The 14,905-nt window shown below is 40.2% G+C and overlaps 1 protein-coding gene and 1 pseudogene across 3 annotated transcripts in view; both read right to left on the reverse strand.

The window, feature by feature from the left end:
* COL8A1 (collagen type VIII alpha 1 chain) overlaps positions 1 to 14,905 on the reverse strand; it is a 156,051-nt gene that overhangs the window by 56,614 nt on the left and 84,532 nt on the right. The window lies entirely within an intron of this gene.
* Positions 3,185 to 4,524, reverse strand: LOC103000845 (mitochondrial fission regulator 1-like; annotated as a pseudogene).

Consider the following 14,905-nt stretch of genomic DNA (forward strand, 5'->3'; position numbering starts at 1 on the left):
TAGACTTTTTACGAGTCATATGGGACTTCTCCCCATTTAAACCGAATTTCAGAAATTTAACTCTGTGTTTTGCATAATAGATAGTCTCTACTTTGTTTTGGTATATTTCACAGAGACTTGTTTAGGAAATATTATTTATATTTGTTGTTCAAAAAAGATTTAAACAGTGAAGCTTTAGAAACTTAGATAAATAAAAAGATTTGAAAGCCAGGATTGGTCGATTAGGAAATAAGTGCAGAATTGGGTATCTAATTTAGAATTTCTGCAATGTGATATAAGTGATGTATTCTAGAACAGTACTATTCAGTAAAACTTTCTGTGATAAAGGAAATGTTCTCGTTTTGCACTGTTCAATATGGTAGCCACTAGCCACAAATGGCTATTTAAGCACTTCAAATGTGGCTAGTACATTTGAGGAATTGAATTTTTAGTTTTTAATTTTAATTAATTTGGATTTAAACATCCACTTGTGGGTAATGGCTACTCTATTGGAGAGTATAGTTCTGGACTTTACCTGTATTGTGTGTTCAACACAAAATGAAGAACTACTTGAATGGTTCTAGCTGCTGAATGTCTATAAAACATGAGTGTACTCAAAACACAAGGCCCAACCTCTGACATGTGTACTCGGGCCTAAAGGTTGGACCCAGCAGCATTCTGAACTTTGGCTCAACTTGTGGATATTCAGACATAAATAAAGTTTGGGCTAACCATAAGTGAGTTGAGAACCTTTTGTCTCTGGAAAGCCATGGAATCTCAAATGATCTCTCGTAATAAAGTTCAGATGGTAAATGGACTCAAGGGCTTGACTTTTCCAGTCCATTGCTTGTGTGGCATGAATAGCAGGTAGTGGAAACAGATACGGAGGAGATGCTCCACTCACATAGCTGCCTCCATGAAAAAGAAACTCTCCAGATTCAGACTAGATCACAGGAACAGGCTGGTAAATACTTCTGTGCCTCTACCCAAATCATTCTTCACTAAATATTCATTGAGCAGTACTATGTGCAAGGCACAATGCTTAGTGCTGGAGATAAAATGCTGAAAAAAACCAAAAAAAGATACGACCCCCGCCCTCATGGTGATTAACTGCATTAGACAATAAGATTTTTTCCAATGTTTTCTTCCTCCAATTTTTTCTTTTTCTGGATATGGTGAAAATAAAATAGGAGAAAGATACACAGGATAAATAGAAACACTGAAGATCACGATTATGTGTGTGTCATACATCTTATTCAATTTAGTTCTTTCTGCACAGCTTTCACAGTTCCATAATCAGAAGACAAAACCAGTTTTTGAAATGCACTATTGGAAACAGAGAAAATAACTGAAAAGATCTCAACTTAAATTTTTAGAGCATGAGATGACCATCATCATTTAGCTTTTATTGAGTTTTTACAATATATGTTTACAAGGAGTTCTTTCCTCCCTATTAGCCAGAAGAATGTCCTTTAAAATAATTACTAATTAAATGCTGTTATAGGAGGACACCTTTTTGCTTTGTCATTCAGAACACTGTAAGAAAGAGTGCTACAATCACATTTATGAAATGAATCAAATTTTTCAATATTTGAGCACCATCGCAACACCTGATGGGAACTACTAGCTACACAGACCAAATGTAGCTCATTGCATTTCAGTTCATTTTGGAAGAATGAACCAGAAACGTGGCAAAGTACGAAGCAAGAACTATTTAGTCACACTTCTTTTTTTTCCCCTCCACACAGCGACTATATAATTAAATGTATGGTTAACCTGAATTTTTAGATGAGTTTTCCAATGTATCACTGATGGAAATTTAAGGATGAAAAGGATTAAGAATTATATTAAATGAATGCAGCCAGAATACATAGTACTTAAAGTATCTAAAGACCATAAAGTCATTTCTCCCAATATAGTAACTGATAATGTCCTTGATTTTGTAGACACACACTTTGAAAATAATTTTAAAAAATGAATTACAAAGCAATGGAAGAAATCACAAAGAAGAAGAAAGAGATTAATGTAAGTACTTAAAAACCAGTTGCTTACTAAAAACATTATAAACAACTTAAAAGGTGAAGTGGAATTTGTTTTATTCTTTAAAATGTTTTGTACCCTATGGAAGTTTGAAAACATAGCCACAAATTCTTTGACCCTCCTCTGTGTTCCCTCCCATTGAATCTGGAAGGGCTTGTGACTGCTTTAACCCATAGAGCTCAGCGGAGGTGACACTATGTAACTTCTGAGGCTGGGTCATAAAAGGCCAGGAAGTTGCTGCCTTGTTTCTGGAATATTGTCTTTTGGAATTCTGAGCCTCCAATTAAGAAGTCTGAGTACCCTGAGGCCACCGTGCAGAAACAGCCACATTTAGGTGCTCCAGCTGGCAATTCCAGCCGAGCTCAGCCTTCCTTCTATCCCTGCCATGGCACTAAGCATGCGAGTAAAGCCATTTGAGGCCCTTCAGGTCAGCCAGTCTACCAGGTGAATAAGCCATGAGAGAGAAAAAGCTCCCAGCTGAGACCCATAAAATTGTGAGATACAATAAAATGTTGGTTGTTTTAAAGCCACTACATTTTGATGTGGCTTGTTATGCAGCAATAGAAAACTGGAGCAAACCTGCTTGTACGTGTGATATTTTTACAATAAAAATTTAAAAATTGAATGTAAAAGTCACTCTGGGAATTTGTCTGCAAAAATTGACAAAGACAGTCTTAATACCCTTCCTAGAGAAAGAGCTCTTACAGATCACCAAGAAAAAAATACTAACACCATATTAAAGAATGAGCACTTAAATGAACATAAAGTTCACAAAAGAAAAAAAGGCTAAAAACCATGTAAAAAATGTTCAACCTCATTAGTAAGTAAAGGAAATGTGAATTAAACAATTGAATTAAAATTTTGGTTATCAAATTGGCAAAGATAAAAAAATAGTATTAAATGTTGGTTTGGGTAAAGTGGGAGTATACATTGCACAAACTTTCTGGAAAATAAATTAATATTACTTATCCAGAGTTTAATACAATAAAGTTGGTCATTCACTTAGGACCTGTTTTCACTCAGGGACAAGAGAAAAACAGAAACTTCTATCTCACCCTTTAAACTGGGACATTCCAACCCATACAATTAGCTGCAACATGTCTCAGCTCAAAACAGGCCTTAGCTTCTGCTAAGTTTGAAATACGGAAAACATATAATGCAGCTCTTCTCTTTTAGTCCAAGCTTTTGGCAAGACTGTTGCAGAAGATTTCTAATTGAGAGGCAGAAAGAAACATCTGCCGTGAGGAAGGCAGCTATAGAAGGAATTCCAGGAGCAGGAGACTGAGTTTGCAGAGCTCAGTGCCTTCAGTTTCCTTTCCTACTGATATCTTCTTCCTTCAGAGTAAACTCAGAGATAAGGACGGCAGGGTCTTCCTCCTTCAATAAACTCGGGTTCAGATCTTGGCTCTGCTTCATCCGGTGAAAGTCCTTCAGGATACCCATCATGTCTGCAAAGTTGCTGGCCTGGGACAGACAGACACAGTAGCTTTGTGTTCTGGTTTGCAAATATCAGGGCTGGCAGAACAAGTCAGGAGGACTGACGGAAGCTCAGGGAGTCTACCTGGGTCTCCTCGGCGATGTCACCAACGGCGAAGGAAGTTGTGGAGTGCAATGAAGATCCAAAACAAGGTAAGCGGGGAGAGACCTTTGAACTTTCTGGAGATAAGAAATCTGTTGTTAATGAAGCCGAAACTGCATCAGCCGCCATGATTTTAGCAATCTGGCTGTGCAGGTGGCGCCGCTCATCGTGCAGCTCCATAGGCGGCTTAGGGTCGGCAGGGCTTCTTCGAGGGCAGGAGTCTCTCCTCCATCTCCTGCAGGCTGGGCCCTGAGGCATTGCGCTGCCTGACAATCAGAGGGCTGGGTTTCCAGGGGTTCCTCAGGGGCCGTGTATGCTCCTGACCCGGGCAGAAGGCTCTGCTTCATCTATAGCATCCAGGCGATGTGAGCCAGGGTAGGGACTCGGGGCACAGCCCTCAGACCCAGGTCAGCGATGTTGGGCAGCGCCTCCAAGGATTCCGGGGGACATGGCTTCAGCCACAGGTTGGTACCCATCCTTCTCACTACGCTTCGAACCGCCCCCTGCGGCTTGTTTTGCCAGACTGAGACGGTCACATTGGCTTCCATCCCCCACATTTCAGCTGGCTCCTGCACTTGAAGGACAAGGCGGCCACAGGGCAGCTCTGGGGGCTCGGGTAGGCTGGAGGCTGACGCTTTCACCTCAGGCAGTCTCAAGGAACACCAGGCTTCTCCTCCTCAGAGCCCGGCTCTGGCCTCCCTCCCCTCACGGCCCCTCCTACCGCAGCGGCGCCCAGACTCAACCGCCCTCACTTCCCCTCCACATTCCCTTATTAACAACTCTTCCATGGTTCCAGTTGCATTAAAAATATATCTACTCCTGCTCCACTCTCCTCACAGCAGATGCGGTGAACTTTGAAAGAGTCAGTCAGATCATGTCATTTACCCACTTAACAGCCCCGCTCTCACGTCCAATAGTGCCCCAGAGCACTTAGATCGGACCTAGATTGCTCTCCCAGCTTCCAGGCCCCATATGATGCTCACTTTGCCTACCTCCCGATTTTGCCCCCTCTCCCCCTTGCCCTTTATTCTCCAGCCACGCTGGCCTTCTCCTTATGGGAAACATCGTGCTGGTCCCCGCTTTCAGGCCTCTGCCCTTGCTGTGCCTGGAATGCTCTTCCTCCAGAGCCCTGCATGGCTGGGCTCTTCACTATTTAAATCTCAACTTACATGTCACTTCCTCAGAGAGGTTTTCCTTGACCATCTGATCGAAAGTCAGCCACTCATTTTCATGTATCTCTAATCTAATTCTCTTTCATCTCACAGTAGCCCTTATACGTTCCCTACTTAATCATACATTTCATTCATTCGTACATTCATTCAACACCAACACTTCCTATCTCCCCACTCCTCCTCGAGAGCAGGGAACTTGTTTTGTTCACTGTAACATCCCTTGCAATTGGAACAAGGATGGGCACGTGGTAGTTGATCCATAAATATATGCTGGATGCCCTGCAAATACTTTTTGTACTTTTGAAACAAAACCAGACATTGTAAGTTATGTGGACATTTTTCAAAGCTTTGATGGTTCTGATTAAAGTACATTGCTTCAATTTCGAAAAAAGAAAAACCCACAATCACAACAACGTAAAATTATTTCAGTAGTGTGATGAGAGCTCCCCTGTCAAATCAGATGCTTTCAAAACTAGACCACCAGTCAACAGGCTCTTTGCTTTGAATTGAAGAATGTGCACCTCCCACCAATATTTTTCATGCTGCTGAACATGTGATTTATTTACTGGGTAAGGAGCAAACCTTAGTGAAAGACTCCCCTTTCAGCTCTGAAAGTGCTGAAAACAGGGTTTCATCTTTTGAGGCTGGTTTAAAACAAACCTCTGGAATGGGGAGATGTCTTAACTGCCCCACTGAGTAGATGAGAGTTAAAGCTGTTCCTCTTGGTGTCATTCACTCTGGAACTGCAGGAACCTTAGTGGCTGGGTCTCAGTGGCCAACTATGACTGCAAGATTCTACAGTAATGAGATGTTTCTATAAAATTCATGAGAAAAATCTGAATTGCTATTTATAGATATGCCACACCATTTCAGAAATGATATAACATTCAGACACTCAGGCTCAAGTTTTGATATGTTCCAACATAGCCTATCCCCACCAATTGTGAACTTCCTCCGCAGCCAGGCGGGCCGCATTCTTATGATTCTTGAAGGGATGGGAAATACACATTTATTAAACACATCCTTTGGGCCAGTCTCTTTGCTAATTGTGTTATCTGTACAGTCTCGTTTAATCCTTACAACTGTGCAACAAGTGAGTAAAGGTCATCAGAAGACAGATCCTATTCTCTCACACAATATTAAAGAAGATTGGTCAATTAGGAATCGGCAAAACAAAGGAACTGCTTATTCTTATCCCACTGACATTATGCCGGGGTTTAGTTTCAAGTTTTTCAAAGGACACTGTATTTTACTGTACTGATTCATGGCAGTTGTCTGGAGCATGGAAAATGTTCATTGATTTAACAATGTTAAATTGGGCACAAGATTTCCCTAGGAACTGTGCATTTGAGTTGTTTAGAAATGCCAGGGCTTTAGAAGGACAGTTAAGTGAGGTACCTTGAGGTTCCTGGAAGCTATTCTTACAGTCCCATGGAGTGGTGCATCTGGTTTGGTTTCATTAATAATGTTTGGAGGGCTTCCCTGGTGGCGCAGTGGTTGAGAATCTGCCTGCTAATGCAGGAGACACGGGTTCGAGCCCTGTTCTGGGAGGATCCCACATGCCACGGAGCAGCTGGGCCCGTGAGCCACAACTGCTGAGCCTGCGCATCTGGAGCCTGTGCCCCGCAACGGGAGGGGCCGCGATAGTGAAAGGCCCGCGCACCGTGATGAAGAGCGGTCCCCGCACCGCGATGAAGAGTGGCCCCCGCTTGCCGCAACTAGAGAAAGCCCTCGCATGAACCGAGACCCAACACAGCCAAAAATAAAATAAATAAATAAATAAATAAATAAAAGGAATTATTCTCATGGCCTGTCCAAATTTAAAAATAATAATAATAATAATAATAATGTTTGGAGAGCCGGAGCAAGGGGTGGGAGGGCCATTTCCCTTTCTCCACCTATTCGAAGGAACGCCTTCATCCTTCAGCTGATTTTTACAAAAAACTTAAGGTTGTATGTCTCAGATAAAACTAGGATTGTGAAATTCTATATCTACTGAAACAGGGTTAATTCTGAATTAATGACTAAATCCTGATAAACTAGGAGAGAGGAAAAAAATCTCCTAAGGTTGTACTAAGCCACTACTGAGGGTCTGGATTGTGGATAACTGGCCTACTTTTAAGTACATTGCAGTTAGAGAGACTCATTTTCCTTTATTTTTTAATTTATTTAAAAAATTTTTTGGCTGTGTTGGGTCTTCGTTGCTGTGTATGGGCTTTTCTCTAGTTGCGGTGAGCGGGGGCTACTCTTCGTTGCGGTGCGCAGGCTTCTCGTTGCGGCGGCTTCTCTTGTTGTGGAGCACCGGCTCTAATCATGCGGGCTTCAGTAGTTGTAGCACGCGGGCTCAGTAGTTGTGGCTCATGGGCTCTAGAGCGCAGGCTCAGTAGTTCTGGCACATGGGCTTAGTTGCTCCGCGGCATGTGGGATCTTCCTGGACCAGGACTCGAACCCGTGTCCCCTGCATTGGCAGGCGGATTCTTAACCACTGCGCCATCAGGGAGGCCCTCATTTTCCTTTATTTTTAAGACCCATATTATGGTCACACAGTTCAAAGAAGCCAAGTATAAATGAACTGGTAGAAGAAAGGATTGAAAAGATCTAAAGATCTAAAGTATATCTGAAATTCCTACCTGTTTGGAATAAGGAAGGATGAAGTGAGAAATTAATTAACACTTCAATATGTGAATAAATTTGAGAAATAGTGACTTTAGTTTAGAAAACTGGAGAGCAGAAGCTTCAATGGTTGGAATCTAAAATAAGGCCTTCATAATGCAAGTTAAGAAGAGATAATTGGGAGGAAGTAGTCAATGAGATTTTCATTCTAGGTACATCCTCCTGACACTTTTCCAACTGCTAGAAATATATCAAACGTTTCCTAGAAGTTCCTCATCCTTGCTGAGAAATTGTAGCCCTTTTCAAATGAAACTGTTAGATAAACTTTCAGACAGGATAAAATAGTAAGAATATAATGGTGATTCAAGGTGTGGTCAGAGGTCTTCTAAACAACAGAGTTCAGGAAAAAGACTAAGGCTATGTTTTTATATATATTCAAGGAGAATCTATTATGGAGTCTCTTTTCAGTTATCCAGATATTTTGCATTATACAGCAATGTTTAAATTGAACCAACAAGTGCAAAGTAAGTGAATTCCTTTGTTTGGGCTGACTATATTTTGACATCCTTGCATTCAATCACCTTAGCATTTGCATTATGATCCATTAATATATTCATCCATATATTTAAATAATTGAGTAATTGATTAATTAAACACTATACCTCATCTAAGATGACCTGTGAAGCAATTTGTTCTGGGCAAGTTTAAGAAATACGCTTTGGGTGAGTAAAATTTGATTTGGTTTCACCTCCAGTTAAAAGTGGATTTATTCTTATTGAAGACTAATTGATGATACTGATTCAGTAACAGCTAACTAATTAAAATGATGCCCCCAAATAATCATTTTATGTACCTTTGAAATAAGTGTGAAAAACTTCAAGTGTATCTTAGTAGTCACTTGTCTGTGGAATAACTTTGATGCAGAACATGGTAGAAGGAAGCAGGAAGGATTTCCTGCTCTGTGTGTGCTCTGTGTGTTTGGGATATGGTCAGTGTTCTGAAATACTCCAGAATCTTCGCAGAGAAGGACTGCAGTCAGACTCTCGGGACATCAGAACGTGGTTGAGCTCCATTTTTGATGGGAAAATATTGACTTCAATGTTTTTGATGATAGTTTTTTTTTTTTTTGCACTTGAATGTGATGGTTCCTCTTACTCCCATAACAATCAAACATATTGTCCATAATCCAAGGTCAAGTTGGATTTCCAGGGAGAGCCTTCACAAAAAAATTGCCCTAAATTAAGCCATAACCCAGTAGCAATAGTAATAGTTACTACTTATTGAGGATGTCTTACTTGACAAGTTCTGTGCTAAGTATATTAACATATATATTATATTATTTAATCCTTACCATGATTCTACAATAAAGCAATCTTCTTATACTTAAGATCCTTTAATAAAATTTTAAATTAACTCATACACACACATATATACATTTTGAAGACAGAGTTTATGTTTTGCTCCCCTTTCTCTCCTCAGCACACAATGAGTGGCTCATAACTGGTACCTAGAAAATATTTGTTGAATTAAATGAAATGTCACTTCCTGTGCTTTTCCTGAGGGAAGGGTTTTTATCAATCATTTTGTCCTTTGATGTAACTCTGAAGACACTCAGGGATGAACAGGCACTGGAAATTTTTAACCCAGCTAAGAAACGTGGATCGACTTGTCTCTGTGCTCTTGGGTCACTGAGGAAAGGCTGGCATAAAGTAAGGTTGAAGGGGGATTGTGGAGGGATTGGTGGGAAGGGAAAAATATTAATTCTGGTGAAAATATCTGGGTTGTAAACATAAAGAAATAAGAAAGTCGAGAGACTGTGAACTTGCTAGTTTTCTGTGGAGTGTCTGAAATCTGACAGATGATGCTTTGAACTGAGAACATCTGCAAGACTGGCCTTATACGCAAGAGAAAGGAGGGTCATGGTGGTGGGCAAACTCCCAGATGAATGCAGTCGTACTTTCTGTGCATTTCAGACCCTGGTTCATTAGATTTTCCAGTTGCTGATCAGACCCTTCTCCATACTGCTTGGTTCCTGATGGTCCCTGACGGTTCTTATGGCTTTGGTGTGCTGCATATAGGAGGATCATGGGATGACACAGAGTCTAAGAACTGAGTCTCAGTCTTCTGCCTCCAGCTTTGATTAATCCATGGAGTCTATTGATCGAGCATCCAGTCATCCCAGGAACCATCACTGTCAAGCACAGTGTGCACGCGTGGTGTCATGCAAAGCAAACTAAACAGGCTCCATGCCTCGCCTCCAGGAGCTCACAATAAAAACCAGACAATAGATGGGGTGAACTCACTGGGGCAAACAGACACACAGCTGTATAAACAAAGAAGTACAACAAATTAGAGAATTTTGGTATGAACTGTGAGTGCAAGTGCTCTGTCTGTGCACTGGAAGTGAGGGGAAATTCTGCAAGTTGCAGAGAACTTGCTGGAGTCTGTGTGAGGGTAAGGAGCGAGCAGGTGATGGCAGTGCTGGAATCATCCTCCTTCTTTCAGTTAGGAGGGAAACACAGGTATTACTCTGAAGGGACATGTATTGCTACTTAAGTCTAGATTCTTCTAAGAGATTTGGTTATAACCAGCCTAAAGAAGGAAAGTAAAAAGTATTAAGCAGGGCATAGCCTGCCAGACAGATTTCATAAGCCTTCCTTCCACTGGAAACCAGGCTAAAAAGAAAATAAAAACCAGAGTCTATTATAATTGTACAGTCCACTTATAACCAGCTAGCATATGCCAATTGATTTTCCAAGGAAATGATTACTTTGGGTTAGTTTTGTTTTGTTTTTTTTTTTAATAAGGGGCAACACTCTCCGCCATTGTCTAGCACTTGCTGTCTTTGACATCGCGAACATTGTCAGGAATTAATCTAGATTTACAGAATTCAGCTGAAAGCGAATTCCAGGCAGGTCTCTACCTCAACCATCCTAGGCTGATAGGTATCTCTCTTCCATTAAATATATCCAGATAGGGAATTTTAAAACCTCCCCAGGAATCTTTTCCAGGGTTTATAAAACCTTCATTGCCAATAAGATCTTTCGATCTAACTTAAATTCCTTTGGTTGTAATTTAAATTCATTTCCTCTTCTTTCTACATTAGAGAGGACTGCACTGCCCCCAACAGCCGTTCTTCTGAATACAGCTGTTAAACACACACCTCAGGCTTATTTCTTTCCTGGACACAAAGGATTTCTATTTCAGATGTCATCTATTTATACTTTTTTTTTTTCCCTTTGACTTCTGACTTTTTCTCAAGGTAAGATAATCTTCTTAGATCCCTTAAAATTGTGAATTACCATAATTTATTTCATGACGTTTGTTCTACAAATATTGACATGTCAAGATGTCCCATTTCTCTAGTTCCAGTCAGGTCTTATTTATTAGGTCATAAAAATATAAAAGAAATTGGAATTTATATTTCATGTTTTCTTGGAATGGGTGAGATGATAGTCTCAATCTATTAATGGCCACTTCCTAGCTCTTAATCCCTTGGGAAAGAATTTACCTCTAGATATCGCAATGGGTGAGGGGGAATGTCTTGTTTTTCACAACTATAAAGTGAGAAGATGGACAAAATATTTTTAAGGTTTTATGTACCTTTAATGTTCAGCAATTCCATGACTAAGTTCTAAGTATTCTTTGGCCCAAAAGAGCAGCTATTTTCCCTTAACTACCACTATTCTTACAATAGTGGCAATCCTGTGTGTGTCACTGTGTGTCATCCTATGACTGATTTCTAAAGCAAGAATCTCTAAACTCTATTTAACATTTTTCTTTATTGAGGTATAACTTACATATTTTAATATAAGTCCTCTTGGGTACCTGCTTCTGCTTATATGATACCTTAATGCCAAAGGGTATGAGTTTTTGCATACACTAAATCATTTTTCAGTTTATTATTGCCTGAATGTTTTTACAAGGCCATTGATATCATATATGACTGTTTTCATTAAACTGCTTTTAGTCCACTGGAAAGGAGCCTGTAATTCTCCATCTTCTCTATCCACATGAATATGCTTCCCATCTTTCATGCCCTGGGGTCTTTTAAAGCACATACTAAAACAAGCATATTGAGAAAATGATGACACATAGCGTTCTCTGTAAGAGACAATTCTTTTATTTCAAACACTTAAGTAGCATGGAATTTTTTTTTAATTTACATTATTGAAAGAATTTTCAAAAGTAGGGCACTGAAAAAAGTCCATGGCAAAAATATTTTTGGGGTGGATCCCTTTCTCCAAGTGATTATATATTGAGTAATCAGTTTGCACTTCATTTCCTTTTAAACTTCTGCTGAACTTTGAATTAAGCATCAAAAGGCATATCAGGGTTAGCCAGAGCACCGCCCTAACTTAAGAAACCCAGCGCCTGCTGAAATATTCTAAGGGATTTTATAAGAAAGGTGGATACTTTCTTCTGCCCTTTTGTACTTTCATGCATTAGCCTGGTTTTTCCTTGCTTGACTTGAAAAATATTCTTCATCAAACCTCATGGCTAATTAAACAAGGGAAGTCTGATTCATATTCTAGATATCAAAATAGGATGAATATTTGTATAAACCTGAGCCACTTTTCTTCTATTACTAGGTTGTCAGCAATTTATTTTCTGCCTCAGACGGCAAATCTACGTAGATTTGCAACATTTCCTTTGCCCTCCTGTGGGCATCAGCAGGCCCCTTTCTTGTCCCTCTCAGCCCTCTCCATCTAGGCTGTGATGACAGCTTTTATACCAACTGAGCACAAAGCAAGTGCCCTGGGCTCACTGGCCAGCTGACTGGACAGCTTAGCAATCGGCTGACATTTTTAACAGTTCTTTTCATGTCTTTGTCCCATCTTGTACCACATAACTCACATTGCATGTCCCTGAGTAACATTTGCACTTTCCACCCAATAGGCGTACCTCCTGGCTTGGTGTTGGAGTTGGTGGTAAGCAAGGGGCATGGCGTGCCTGCACTCCCCTATCTTTAGTGCTACTCCCTAATTCTAAATGGCTCTGAGAATGCTCTCCACCACGCCTTTCATCTTTTCATCCCTTTCTTTTCGTCCATCTCCCCACTCCTCCTCTCCTGCCTCTTGTTTACCTGTCTTCCCCTCCCTCATCCCTCTCACTGCACTGAAGTCACAAACAAAGCAGTGCCGGAAAAGTAGGGCTAAGAGAATAATGATGGGGTCTTTCCCCCCATTTGTTTTGGTTCTCTGAAATTCCTCACCATCCTTCTAAGGTTTTGACTTAAATTATCTGCCTTCCTCACCGGTTTTAATTTCAAAAACAACGACTGCCTTTTCTTAGCTTATAGTCTAGTACTAGGTTCCAGTTTTTGAACACATAGCCTGTTTTTAAAATTTTCCTAATAACTTAACCACTAAGGAGTTCATTCTGCAATGATAAACCAATTCACACATGGCTCAGTGATGGAAAAGATTGTTTGAATTTAGGTTTTCTCAGGTAATTATGCCAACTGACATGACTCATTTATATAAAAGGCTGCTTTTTGGTGAATATAAAATTCCCTTGGGATCCCCTGCTGAAGATCTACATATCATTATTATCCTTACGTAATGTTATCACCTTGAATTCTAGAAAGAAAAATTCAGGTTAGCTGGGGGACCACCTAGGAAGTCCAGAGTAATATAGTATACATGCACAGTAAAAATTGGCGTTAAGAACATGTTAAATGGAAGGTCAGCAGGATTCTGAAACTTTTTTTGTTCCACATCTTGCCACTTATCTCCTTCACTGAAAATTCTCCACCTGTCATTTAATATTTGAAAATAATATAAGATACACTCATTCTGAGGTTGCGTCAGCCATGCACAAAAAGTTAACCTGCCTCTTTTGCTATAAGCTTAGCAGAGAGAGATTGACCGGGTTAATCATAGTATGGTACTGGGGAGGTAGCCAAATGAGAAGTTCTGGGGCAAAAATAACAGATCCTATTGGTTCCATTCCTGATAATAACTGTCTTCCCACAGGCTTTGGGTTCAGAAGATTCAAGATAGCTTTGGTCTTAGAAACCACTGTCACAAAGATGGTCAAAAACCAGGCCTGGATCTGAAAACCATAAGTGATTATAACTCTAGCAACGTGGACTTGCAAATAGGCAAATGAATACCAAAGTTAATGTAGTTCAAAGCCAATGGTAGAACTCTGAGAACCCAGCGGGATGGAGGAAGCATGGCCCCATTGCCATTAGGATGGCATCCACATCCCTGGTACTGCACTCAGAGCCCCGTCGACCTCTGTGGCTCCTCTCTCCCCGTCTCATTTCATCTGTGCTGAATTATACACAGAAAAAGGAACGACCACACTCTCTCGCCTGCTGGATTTGCCATATACTCTGACTTCTAATTTGCAGGTTAACAGATCCTTCATGTCTCAGTCTGGATGCCATTTCTTCCGGAAAGCCTTGTTGTTTCCTTGAGTTTGGATTAGGTGTTCCTCATACCTTCTTGCAAATGCCCTGTACTATCTTATCAGAGCAATCAACCTGTATCAGAATTGCCTGTTGACTTGTCTGTCTTCTCTGCATGGCCCCTCTTCCTCCGCCCCCAACCTGAAGGTTAGGACATCGTCTTGCTCACTGTGATATTCTGGGTGCCTGCTTCATTGTAAGGCTGTGGCGAAGAGTAAATTATTTACTCAGTGCCTATGTGGGCTAAGAACTCCTCTTGGCGTTTGAAACATATCAGTGAACAAACTCACACATTTTTACAAAATTTATACCTGCTAGAATATATATAAACTGCTTGACACAGTGCCTGACATATTATAAGTATTTAATAATGATAGTAATAGTAATGGTAAATAGCTAATCTTCGCTGAGTGTTTACTATGTGTTTAAAAACACATTTAAAGTGTTTTTTTCATGTATTATCTTGTTTTAATCCTTACAACAAATCTCCAAATTAATACTATTATTTTTCCTACTTAGTGGATGAGGAAAGTGAGGCATAGGCATGTTAAGTGACTTGCCCACATGGTTACCAAGTTGTGAACCCAGAATTCAAACCCAGACTGTTTGACTCTTGAATCTGGTCTTCTAACTTTTTTACGTTTATTTAATATTTAATATTCTGTCAGTATTATCATCATTGTCATGATGCACTCAATAAATACATGCTAAAAGAAAATAAGCGAGGATAAGAAATCTTTTCCTAAGATGTGCCTGTGTCACTTCATGTTTATATAATGAAGCTGTGGCATTCTGGTACAGTTAAGTATGCAATTGATTTTTTAAATGATTTTGGCTCATGGAGGTTCATATTATTCATCTTTCATCACATGGATTCAATAAAACTTTTCTTATCCCCCCAAAATGTTCACTTCTAAGGAGTGGACTTATTGCCAGAAATTGATGCTGCAGAAGTGGAAACCTCATTTAAAAACAGCTGTCAGTCACCTGGGGAGTCTCAAGTGGATTTTCTCCACATTTTAAAGAAAGGATTGTAGGATGGGGTTAGGAGCAGCCTATCTGCTCCCTGATTAGTTCTAATTAGTTCAAGACCTCAATCAAACT

The sequence above is a fragment of the Balaenoptera acutorostrata genome, chromosome 4 (assembly GCF_949987535.1).
Source record: "Balaenoptera acutorostrata chromosome 4, mBalAcu1.1, whole genome shotgun sequence".
Taxonomy (NCBI): domain Eukaryota; kingdom Metazoa; phylum Chordata; class Mammalia; order Artiodactyla; family Balaenopteridae; genus Balaenoptera; species Balaenoptera acutorostrata.